At 34.0% G+C, this 12,944-nt stretch overlaps 2 pseudogenes; both read left to right on the forward strand.

Moving 5' to 3' along the window:
- The first annotated feature begins 3,746 nt into the window (after positions 1-3,746).
- On the forward strand, positions 3,747-5,107 carry LOC140888957 (uncharacterized; annotated as a pseudogene).
- An 837-nt stretch (positions 5,108-5,944) lies between these two features.
- LOC140887054 (probable protein phosphatase 2C 44) lies at positions 5,945-11,310 on the forward strand (annotated as a pseudogene).
- The last annotated feature ends 1,634 nt before the right edge of the window (positions 11,311-12,944 follow it).

A 12,944-nucleotide genomic window follows, 5' to 3' on the forward strand; every position in this document is an offset into this window, starting at 1 on the left:
CTATATAGCACGGCAGGGCGGGCCAACCAGTGGGCCCAACCCACTTTGACAGCTCTACATATATGTATGTATATTATTAGATAATATAGTTGCATTAATTCGACAAGAATACAAACTCATGAGCCACTATTTTAAATAAAAATGATCAGACAATTTGAAAATTAAAATCTCTCATTTTAAATTTTATTCAAAATTATATCAAACCATAAAGGAAAATTAAAAAAAAAATTAATTTATTCTTCCCTCCCATCGACATTGGTTTCATGATGAATGCTATACGTTGTTAGTGTCTAGCTCATATTATTGGAGAGACCTGAACACCGGAAGATGTGACTTCCACTGGCCTGTTTGATGTGAATCGGGTGTAACTCTCACGACTTTGACTCATATTATTGAGGGAACTCATGGAGACCGTCCACTACGATCCAAGATTGATGTGTCAGTTTGACACATGAAAATAAACGACATCATATTATTGGGCCCTTATTAAACATGAGGCGAATCACGTAGAGGTTGAATGAGGATGCAATTGGACTTTATCTTTTAGACATTATGATTGGATGATTTTATTCGGGATCATAATTATCTAAATGGACTCCACGTGCTCACTAAAGAGATATGATTTCCTGTTTTCATTATATGGTAGTGAAAATATCAAAATAGTGGGAAAAAAGTTATAAAATTAAAGTCTTTATTTTATATGTTATAAAATATTTTAAAATAATTAGTAACATTTTATCTGTTTTTAGTTTCAGTATGTTTAAGATGACAACTCGTACCGCTGACATCCACCGCAGGGTAAACCACCGCCTCTCATGCCCCCGATTGATTTTACCATAGAGGCCGACGATAGACAATAACTCCCCCCGAACACAGCTTACAACTTTCATCGTACTGTGCTCTCCAAAGAGCAACTCTTCTCAAAATCTCACTCAAAAGGTGCTAAGTTGGAATCTCATTCTAACTAAGGATTCTTGTGGTTCTAGCTATAGGAGAACCAGGAAAGGAGAGCTTCCCCCCTCTTTCCGCCCGACTCTTTGGTTTTAAGAATTAAGACCGCTGGTTTTAAGAATGAGTGATTGCAATAAATATTTATTATTTAATTGAGTATTTATGAGTTTTCATATTATTTGAGGCCATCTCCAACCCTGCGCTAAAATGGTACTTTGCACCATTTTAGCGCAGGGAAAATCCTCCAATGGGGGCGCTAAATTCTGCGTCATTTTGGCGCCCCCACCTTGTTTGCACCAAATTTGGCGCATGCCTTCATTTTATTTTTTTTTAATTTTTTTAATTACCTTTTATTTGTTTTTTTAAATATTTAAATATTAATTAAATATTTTTGGTGTTATTTTAATAACTAAATATTAGGGAAAAAATAATATATAATAATTTAATATAATAAATAAATAAGTATTTTTAATTTAATTTAATTTAATTTTTAACATTTAAATAATTATTTTATAATTAATTTATTTTGTAATACAAGTGAAAACAATTAAACTAAAAATATAAATTGGACTACAAATATCAAATTTGAATACATAAAGGAATACTACTAGTTGAAAATTGAAATACAAATACAAACTGAAATACATAATCAATATATAAATACGTAATTGAAATACATGATGGAAACACACATGAAAATTAGAACACATAATTCAAAATATAATTAGAACGACATCATTGAAACAAATAAGCAATACGATGGTAAATTAGATCCAGATCCTCCAATATCACCCAAATATTGGCCATACATGTCATGATCTTGTTGTTCAGATGCTTGTTTTCTTTTTTCCTTAATTTTTAGTCGTTTAGTTTGCACAATTTCACGTATTTCTGGATCGCCAATTGTGCTCAAATCCATGTACAAAACTCTATTTTCCTCTTGAAGTTCAGCCAATGCCAATTATTGTTTTCGAGCTTCGATTTTATTTTTCTGATTTTTTAATTTTAATGCGATATTGTGCTGCTCAAGCATTTTAATATCATAAGTTTGTTGGAGTTCAGTAGATCCCTTTTATAGGACATCAATAATTTCGCGATGCCCTTGTTTAATCGTCGATAACAATTCTGCAATGTTGTCATCTTTTTTTTCTTCAATTTTGCCTTTTTAACTCCAAGAGGTCGGCCGGATGAAGTGTCACCTACATTTTCATCACTACTTAAATTAATAGTAAAAGAATTTATTCCTTGAGAACCTGATTCTGGTGTCTGAGTTTTTGACTGTGATGAATCCAAGTTCGTGACATTGGTTTGAGGTGCAAAGCTCGATGGATGGATGTCACTAGAAAATTTTTCAAGATCTTTCAAAATTGGTCATACATTATCAAACTTGAATTCTTTGTTGTAATTAGGATCTTGCATGAACAGATCTTTTGCTCTGTGTAACTGCGAAAAAACCAAATCATATTAGAGTCTTTATAGCAAACTATAGATATATCTAAATAATACTCACAATGTCCTCGTCAGATGGACCACTTGGTTTGAGAATTTCGATTTGGCGAATGCATCCTCTTAATCTTCCAACTTGACTGAGTATAGTTTTCACGCGGCACTGCAGTGATCTTTTGTTATGTACTTGTAGGGTGTTTGATTTGCTACTATTGTAAGCTTCTTCAACACGAGCCCAGAACTGATCTTTGGATTGATTGATACCGATAATAGGATTCTGTGTTATGTCAAGGTATATATGACATAGAATCTTATATTTTTCAATGGTGTAAGAAGTAGTTCTAGCATTGGATGCCATTGTGTTGCTTGAAAAAGATGATAAGATTGAGTTTGTATAAGACTAATGTAGCCAATTTATACTGAAATCCAATCCATCCGACGGTTGTGATTTAGCTATGAAAACATACATCCAACGGTCAAGATCTTGATCCGTGTAGAATCCATCCAACGGTTGTGATTTAGCTCTAAAAACACACATCTAACGGTCAGGATCTTGATCCGTGTAGATGAAAAACACACATCTAATGGTCAAGATCTTGATCCGTGTAGAATTCATCCAACGGTTGTGATTTAGCTCTGAAAACACACATCTAACGGTCAGGATCTTGATCCGTGTAGAATTCATCCAACAGTTGTGATTCTCTGAAAACACACATCTAACGGTCAGGATCTTGATCCGTGTAGAATCCATCCAACGGTTGTGATTTAGCTTTGAAAACACACATCTAACGATCAGGATTTTGATCCGTGTAGAATCCATCCAACGGTTGTGATTTAGCTCTGAAAACACACATCTAATGATCAGGATTTTGATCCTTGTAGAATCTGTCCAACAGTTGTGATTTATCTCTAAAAACACACATCCAACGGTCAGGATCTTGATCCGTGTAAAATCCATCCAACGGTTGTGATTTAGCTCGAAAACACACATCCAACGGTCAGGATCTTGATCCGTGTAAAATCCATCCAACAGTTGTGATTTAGCTATGAAAACACACATCCAACGGTCAGGATCTTGATCCGTGTAAAATCCATCCAACGGTTGTGATTTAGATCTGAAAACTCACGTCCAACGGTCAGGATCTTGATCCGTGTAAAATCCATCCAACAGTTGTGATTTAGATCTGAAAAAACACATCCAATGGTCAGGATCTTGATCCGTGTAAAATCCATCCAACGGTTGTGGTTTAGATCTCTCCAATGGTTACATTCTTCACAACTATTATATAGTGTGATGTAATAATCTTATTTTCTCACAACACTCATTTCACATTCTCATTATCTAGAAAATGAATTCTCAATCCAAATTACAATTATCTTCCACTAGCTCATCTTCGTTGTCGGGCAAAGAAGAAGAAACACAGAATGAGTGGTTGAATGTTGTTGAGAGTGTTAAAAATAAAAGAAAAGCAGTCATAGAAGTGATAACTCAAGAGAAAGAGTTGGTTGTTGCGTACATGATTCAAAATGATGAAGAATCCACATACAGAGGTTCGATTCCAGGTCATGTAGTCATGCATCGTGATCGAGAAGTCGCCGATCGTAATCTATTCAATGATTACTTTGCTGAAATTCCAAGATATAATGAAGCAATGTTTCGAAGACAATTTCGAATGTCTCAAAAATTGTTCATTTGTATCGTAGATGAGGTAAAGAATCATGATTCTTATTTTGTTCAACGAGTTGATAGTGTGGGGCTGCTTGGTCTATCAACTCTGCAAAAAATAACAGCCGCATTGCGAATGCTAGCATATGCTTTACCCACGGATGCTACTGATGAATATATCAAAATTGGAGAATCTACTGCAATTGTGTGTATGCAACGGTTTTGTCGTGCTGTAGTAGAAGTTTTTGCAGAACGATACTTGAGATCACCTACTTCCGATGATGTTGCCAGACTACTCTACATAGGTGAACAACGAGGATTCCCAGGGATGTTGGGAAGTCTCGACTGTATGCACTAGAAGTGAAAAAATTGCCCAACGGCTTGGGCAAGCCAATATGCAGGTCGTAGTGGTTCTTCGACAATCATTTTAGAAGCAGTAGCTGATTACGATCTTTGGATATGGCATGCATATTTTGGAATTCCCGGAACAAATAATGATATAAATGTTTTGGAGGCGTCTGGTTTATTCTCCAAACTTGCACAAGGTATTGCTCCTACTGCTTATTACAAAATTGGAGGAAAAGAATATAATATGGGATATTACTTAGCTGATGGTATTTATCCGAAATGGTCAACTATTGTGCAAAGCATTCATGATCCACGCGGACCAAAAAAAAATATTTCGCAATGAAGCAAGAATCCTGCAGAAAAGACGTTGAGCGTGCATTTGGAGTTCTTCAATCACGATTTGCTATTGTGGCATCCCCAGAACGTGGTTGGAAGAAATGTCATTTACATGACAGAATGTCATCATGTATCATAATGCACAACATGATTATCGAAGATGAACGCGACCTCAGTGCACCCATTCAAGATGCGAGAGAAACACCTGCTCCAGAAGTAGAAATGATTGTCGATGAGAATATGAAGTTCCAAGAATTTCTCAGTCGATATAAAAAAATAAAAGACAATGATGCTCACTACGCACTGCGAAATGCTTTAATTGAGCATTTGTGGGATGAATATAGTAGTTCAAATGCTTGACAGTTGTACTCGAACGGTCTAAGCATTTATGTTTGAAATTATATTTTTATTATGCTTATAATTTGTATGTGTTATGTTTGATGTTGTATTCGTTTTGTATTCGTGTTATGTTTGAAGTTGTATCCATTTTGTGGTCGTCTTATGTTTGAAATCGTACCCATATCTATCAATTTTAATCATTTTCATATATTAATTTGTATTATCTATAATTAATTTAATAATAATAGTTAAATCATAAAATGAAAATTAATATTTATATGTATTAACAATAAAATAAATTTTAATTAATAAAAATATTAATTATATAACTTGTAAAAATATTTATTAACGTTAAAATATTTATTTTTTAAAAAATATTAATTATATAATTTGTAAAAATATGTTGAATAAAATTAATTAATATATGTGAAATAAAAGAAATATTTCGAGAATATTCTTTTTGGTGTAAGATTTGGTGTAAATGAGTTGGAGATGAATGTTGTGTTTGGTGTAGAAATTGCACTATTTTAGTGCAAAACTTGCACCAAAATGACATTTGGGGTTGAAAATGGCACGAGGGTTCTAATTTTACATCAATTAAATAACCCTAACAAATGACAGACTTTTGTCAAAAAGTTGCAACAAATAAACTCTGAACAGCTTCAGTTTGCTGTCGTGGATCTAAAGACAATTTTCCCACACAAACTCCTTTTAAAATGGACAAAAATAGAATAGTTAAAATATCCTCGGAACTCTTCAATTGAATAAAATTGGTTTCCGTGGGACGACGGAAAGAAAGTTCGAAGAATTTTCTTGAAAGACCTTGCGTCAGACTTCAACACCTCCTCCCACCTTTCATACACGCATACGCGTACCACTTTTAATAGAATGATCGTTTGGTTATTTATCTCTCTCTTTGTTCTAATCTAAAATTCGTCCACTTTTCTGGGTTTCAGTTTTTAGATTTTTTAGCGTTCAGTATTTGGTGCTTATTTGTTTTGGAGATGGAGAAAGGGTCCAATTTTCGGGCTGGCAATCTTCTTGGCATGTTCAAGGTACTTTCTTAAAACTAAGTCACTAAAAGAATTACACAAATGATTGAATTCCCTTTACAGTTCTTGTATATATGCGAATAGTCTGGGAAAGTTTTTATCTTTTTTTGATTAATGAATTTGATGAGCGGATGGTTTGTATGTTTTTCAAAACTTTAATTTATGAGAAAATGTGTGTATTCTCCAATTTATGATCAGTCAAGTGAAGCTATGGCATGGTCAAGGATATTGTTGGCGAGCAACAATGCCCGTTTCGTGTGCTTCATCTATCCAATAGCAGCACATGGGCCGCGGCTAAGATTTGAACTGAAAGATAAATATCAAACTATAGCTTTTGGTGCAGGTATTCACTTGTTTTGCATTTGTTACAGAGCTATGCTCATGTTTTGATTTCCCCGAGTTTCGAGATAGAGCAACTATAAGAACAAGGATTGTTATAATTACAATTGTGATAATTGTTCGGTATGGTTGGATGCGTGGGGTGACTGTCAAATTTTGATGTTTAGTGTATGATTTGAAATATATGAGTTGTACTATCGATATAAGGCATTATTTTCAGTACAACGGCGAGTAATCGGTCTTAAATAAATTTTTTGAAATTATTAATGCCATTTCTTTTTGGAACCCTGAGTTTCTTTTATAACGTGTTCTGTAACTCGGTTAGACAGATCTTCATCAGATACTGGAAAGGGAAAGACTAAATTTAAGTTCCCATCGTGTACTATTAAGGTTTCACATGGATATCACTTGGTGGAAGGGAAGGCAGGCCATGACATGGAGGACTACCATGTGGCTGAGTACCGGAAAAAGAAGGGTCACACGCTCGGTTTGTTTGCAATTTTCGATGGTCATCTTGGTTATCGTATACCAATCTATCTAAAAGATAATCTCTTCAACAACATCCTTGAAGAGGTAAGTTTCAATTTTGCAAATTTGTGGTCTTTGATATGGTTTGATGGTTTTTGTTAATGGTTTTGCTTTTACATCAAATTTTGTTTCGAGAATTATTATTATTTTTAAAACTCACATGAGGATTGTTTTCTTTTCAAAAGTTGGAAATGGAAAGAACTTTAAATGTGATTATAGTTGAGTGGAGGTCTTGTAATGTTTGGAAAATGGAAAGAACTTTAAATGTGAGAGAACCATTGACACGCAGTAAATATCTTTTGAAAATGGCGTATGAATCAAACATTGGAGGAAGGATGTAAAAGTAATGGTGGAATTGCATTAAACAGAAATCAGCTCAATTTGTATTTGTATGTTGTCTGTGTAGAATGGTCTGACAAACTCGTAAACACTAATGATGTATTTAAATTGGAGGATTTGAAGTCAAGAATTTGAAGCACGTGATATAAATCAATTGTAGTTGTTTCGATGATTTTTACTTGTATGAATTCAAATCCTTTTCTCATCATTTTGTTCTTCTGAGTCCATAATCATAATGGATTTTGAATCCCTCCATTTCTGAGTAATATGAAATCCTCATATCAAATGCATTCCTTAAGTTTCAATCCATCAATATAGATGAAACCTAAGCCCTTTTTAATAGCACATAAATTGAGGTGCGCAATGAGTCGCTACTCGCTAGTTGCTAACTGAAAATGGACACTACGTGCTTTTATCAGTAGCACCACAAAAAAAAATTCATGTCAGCAGCAATCAAATGGTAGCGTAATTGCATGAAGTTTGTTAGCCATGATACACAACCCCGTTATATTAAATGATTTTTTGGGATCAATGGAGCTTTATTTTTTTGGGGATCAATATATCTTTTAGTATTGTTTTTTCTGAAGGAAGTTATTCTGCACATTTTTGCAAATTTAGATAAGTTATTTCCAAATAAAATATAATCCTTGTCATTAAGCAATTAGATTAGGAAGTTATTCTGTTGATTTATCTTTTTAGCATTTTAGGAAACGCCTTGTATCTGAGGAAGTGATTGAAATGAAACAATTCGAATTTATTCACAAAAATGTTTATGAGGTTGCATGGTTCTCTTTAACGAGCCTCGATTAATCTGTGAGATCTTGAAATTTTCTTTTCAACGAGCTTCAAACCCCTCTCTGTCATCCAGTAACTACACCATTACCTGATCCATGACTGGGGATTACACGCCTTTTAAGATGCAACACAGTTTTATGGTAAGATAGAAAACGCATAAATGAAAAAAGGTAGAAAAATGGTTTCGCAACAATGTTTTTTTGGCATTTTTTCATATTTTTAAAGACATTAAATTATTTTTTATTTAGTAGCAGTACTTCTCCAAAAGGATTTAGTTGACAAAAGAATTTTTAATTTCCGAGTTGTCTTACCGGCCTTTACTTGCTTACAAACTCATGCATGCCCCAACAATATGAAAAAAGGGCATACCCCTATGGAGGTTGCTTTTGCCATATTTTTATTCACTTTGAGCTCTTATCTAAAATCTTAGAGTTTATCAAACTAGCTTTTTTGAATCACAAATTCGAAAGCACAAAATTCTACTTCAAATGAAACAATTTAGCCTTGGCTCCATAACTTAGGGTCTAAGTGGTTTCCTAGAAAATTTTGATCTGGTTGTTCTTCAAATCTTTTACTTTAGCATCAGCGTGGATCCTGACATTCTCGTCTGAAGTTTGAACGTCTTGGTTCTGAGCTATTAAATTAACTATTTTCGTGGCTTTTTTACTCCAGTGTAGGAGGAAATTATATGTTATTGACTGGACAAATTGCAATACTCTCTATTTATCAAAGCTGACTGATATTAGTGCATGTTCATTTCAACCATATTGCTTAACCTTCGGGAAATCTATGTACACCTTGATGAGTTGTGGAACAATGGCACTCGATCTTGATCTATGAAATGTTATTTCTTACCAAATCCAAGTTATTTTCCAGAATACACTTTGCAAGAAATTTGCAGAGGGGTGTTCTATTCTCCAATGGCGAGTTTTTACCATTTATCTCCTTTTCCTTTCAACTTGTGCAGCCAAATTTTTGGGATGATGCCAAGACTGCCATTAAGAATGCTTATCGATCAACTGATGAAGTCATTCTAAAAAATTCTCAACAATTAGGACCAGGTGGCTCTACAGCGGTTACTGCAATTGTTATTGATGGAAAAGATTTATGGGTGGCAAATATCGGTGATTCCAGGGCAGTCATGTGCAAGAACGGAATTGCCTATCAACTAACGGTGGATCACGAGCCACGGAGTGAGAGGAGGAGGATTGAAGAGCAGGGTGGTTTCGTGACGACACTTCCTGGTAATTGTTGCTCCTCATTAATGTTTTTTGTTTTATTTTTAGCATGCATTTGAAAACTGTAATTTACTTATGAGTTATTTATGTGCTGTGGAATTTTAACTCTTAGAAGTCATAGATTATATTTTACAATTTGATTCGATATTACTCAGATTGTGATTTATCTTTGCTGTGATTGTTTCCTATCATATTTATTCCAATCTATTTTCATATACAAGATGCTGATTGTTATTTAAGCTAAGAAAAATTACTAGGAGTTTTAGACAGTTTGGCATTATACCGTGTACATAGTCCTTTTGACCAAATCATGTAAATTACTTGTCATGTTGCATGCTCTTCAATGATTTTCTACTATTTAAAAGTCAACTGAACCTTGATGATGTTTCTTATCCTTTTCACAGGAGGTGTATCTCGAGTTAATTAGGCCAACTTGTCGTTGCACGTGCTTTTGGAGATGAAAACCTTAAAGCGCATTTAAGTTCAGATCCTGACATTTGTAACGCACATATTAATTCCAGTACACAATTTCTTATATTGGCAAGTGACGGCTTGTGGAAGGTCAGTTTTCTAATAATGTTCTGTTAAATAATTGATTAGCTTTCGTAGTTGCAGACCCTTTTCATTGAGGTATATTATGAACTTAAAACTCTCTGAGCCCATTCGATTTGTTTGCTACTCAGCAGCATCCTAGACATTAAGTCGTCTTTCTATTTCATTCATAGAGATCCAAACGGATTTTATGGCATGAAATTTTTGTTATTTACTGGAATTGTTCATTGCTAGTGAGTTTTGGATGGATGAGACGCAAGAGACTTATTTAGAGGAAACTTGATGTTTATAATCTAGAGAATAGTATTTGATTTCCACATACAAAATTTATATTTGATTCGAAGTTAGGTACCGTTGTGAAGTGTAGCACAATAAGCGAGATTTTGACATGCCTCCGTACTTGAACCGGAAAAAATCTCTTACCCTACAGTTTTACGTGTTGGAATCTGCTAGGATGTGTCATCTTTTGTTTTTTGGTTGTCAGATACATTAAAACGATTCGTCGTTTTCTTTCTCTGCATTATAATTATGTCACCTATTTGTACGTGCATAAACTGTTGATGTACTTTAAAGAACATGAAGTGATTGGCAGGCTCCTTAATTGAATGGTGCAACGTTTGAGGAAATGTCATTTGGTACAGGTTATGAGCAATCAAGAAGCCGTAGATATGGTACGGGACATGAAGGATCCTCAAGCAGCTGCCAAGTACTTGACCACAAAGGCTTTGGAAAAAAAAAAAAAGCAAAGACGATATTTCGTGCATTGTGGTTCGATTTGAATGATTCCACACATACAAGATTAGAAATGAGCCAAAATAGATAGCAAGGAGACACCTACTGGCATCTGATATTTAACAATGAGTCTTGCAGTGATGGAGAAAAGCACAGGGAATGATGGTGTATTTTTGTAAATATGAGAATAATGGCATGAAATTTACCCTTTTATGTGTATTGCGTGAATTTTTTGAAACTGAGGACGCCTTAATAGCGTTTGCAGATTGTTTTGTACTCATCAGCGTAGAGCTTTACCTTGTTCGAGTATTGGGTTCTAAGCAGCGGTTTTTGTCTTATGGTTGCACAGACCAAAGAAGTTGATATATGATGATTGCGTGGGAGTTTTTTCCGCCCATTTGATGGATCGGAGTTGGGTACTCAAAGATATCGAGATCGTTGCATCCCCTTTCTTGAGGCCAGGATTTCCTTTCTCGTGCAGAGCATAGCATATCATGGAATGGTGTGTGTTGTATTTGTATATTATATTTGATGCGTTGTTTATAAACATGTCTTGTTTTGTATTGAACGATTGTTCTTCCTACTGGGTGGTTGTTTCTGTTCCATATTTTTTTGGATATTTAGCGAATAAGATGTGATTCCGTGAGTAGCCAAAAGAGTTTATTCAAGTTATCGTCCAACAATATTAATGGATACAACTTCGATAAGATACATACTTCGATCCATAATTCAAAACCAAAGAAATATGCAACCCGAATTTCGAATATTCCTTTTTATTTTTATTTTGGTAGTAAAGATGAAGTATTAGCTTATCTTTGGAATGTGGACTTTCGGGAATTGAATAAGATTGTTGTAGGGATTAATTAGTCTGCATTTAGATAAGGAAGATGTTAGTTTTCAATGGGAAAATATTGCTCAAAAAATTAAAGTTTGGGATCAAATAAAATAAATCTTCAGTTGTCTGTCAAGGGACATTTCGTGAAGAAAATTATTGTTATCATCCATGGGACATATATGTAGCGTTTTAGCTCAACCAACACCATAGGAGAGTACTTTCGAATTTTCTTGAGATCTTCTCTTATAGAATCTTGCTGGGACTTTGTTGAATAAGAGAGATGATGGTTTAAATAGGCCGAGTGAAAACACGAAAGCTTACAACATACGTGCATTAATTGACTTAGGTGGTCGAATTCCTCCTCATGACGAGACACTCGGTCCGCATGCGAGTGAAGTTCGTGCAACATAGGTCCTCGTCGCATTTCATGTTGACACATAATAATATCAATATCGATGTCATTCGCATGTATTCGATCATGTCAACAATTAATAAGAACTAGTGTCTAGCGGAGTGTAATTAATTTGATTTATATCAAAGATAAACACTTGTGTGAGACCGTCTCACGGGTCATGTTTCGCATGGCCGGCTCCAAGGGGAGGCGGGATAGGCGCCTAGGGCCTCCCCTTGGCAGGGGCCTTAATTTTTTTTTATTTTTTTTAAATATTATTTTTTTTATATTTAAAATATTATGCTAGTCTATTTATTTTGTATAAAATTCGAAATTGTGGTCAAATTTTTGTATTTTTTCCCATCATTTCTTTAGTAAAAAAAATATATCTTTCTATTTAAACAAAAATCTCTTTTTTTCGTTAAATTGATCCACTCATATGAGTTATGCTATTCAAATTGGACCAATCATATTTCGTTTATTTATTGAATGAGATTTATTTTTGTCTATTTTTGTACTGCAGTTGATTTTTTTAAATTGATTTAATTTTCGGTTTCGATATAAAAAAAACCTTGTAATTTTTTTATTCAACAATGAGAATTACTTAATTAGATTGTAATTATTCCTTGTTTATGTTACTGTTTAAATTATAATATATATATATATTGTCAGATTTGTTGCGACAAAAATATAGTATTTATGTTTTCTTAATTTGGAAATTCTTATTTTATTTGTATTATGCATTAATTCATCTCTGACTCATGAAATTTGATTATTCATCGAGTTTTTTTTTATTTTTAGTTTTATTTTTTATATTTCGATTCAATTGTTGTTTATGTCTTTATTTTTATTTACAAAAATTTGAAATTTTGATTTTTAGACCATGAAGTAATTGTATCGATATTTAATTAAAAAAAATTATATAGCCATATCTTCTAATATTTGTCTAGGCCTCTAATACTCCCATGATATTTCGTGATATAGATTTTATTCGGGTCGGATCTAACCCGTATTTGTATCCCCGTCCGTCCGTCCATCCACAGAGAAATCTGACGTC

The sequence above is a fragment of the Henckelia pumila genome, chromosome 3 (assembly GCF_033568475.1).
Source record: "Henckelia pumila isolate YLH828 chromosome 3, ASM3356847v2, whole genome shotgun sequence".
Taxonomy (NCBI): Eukaryota; Viridiplantae; Streptophyta; class Magnoliopsida; order Lamiales; family Gesneriaceae; genus Henckelia; species Henckelia pumila.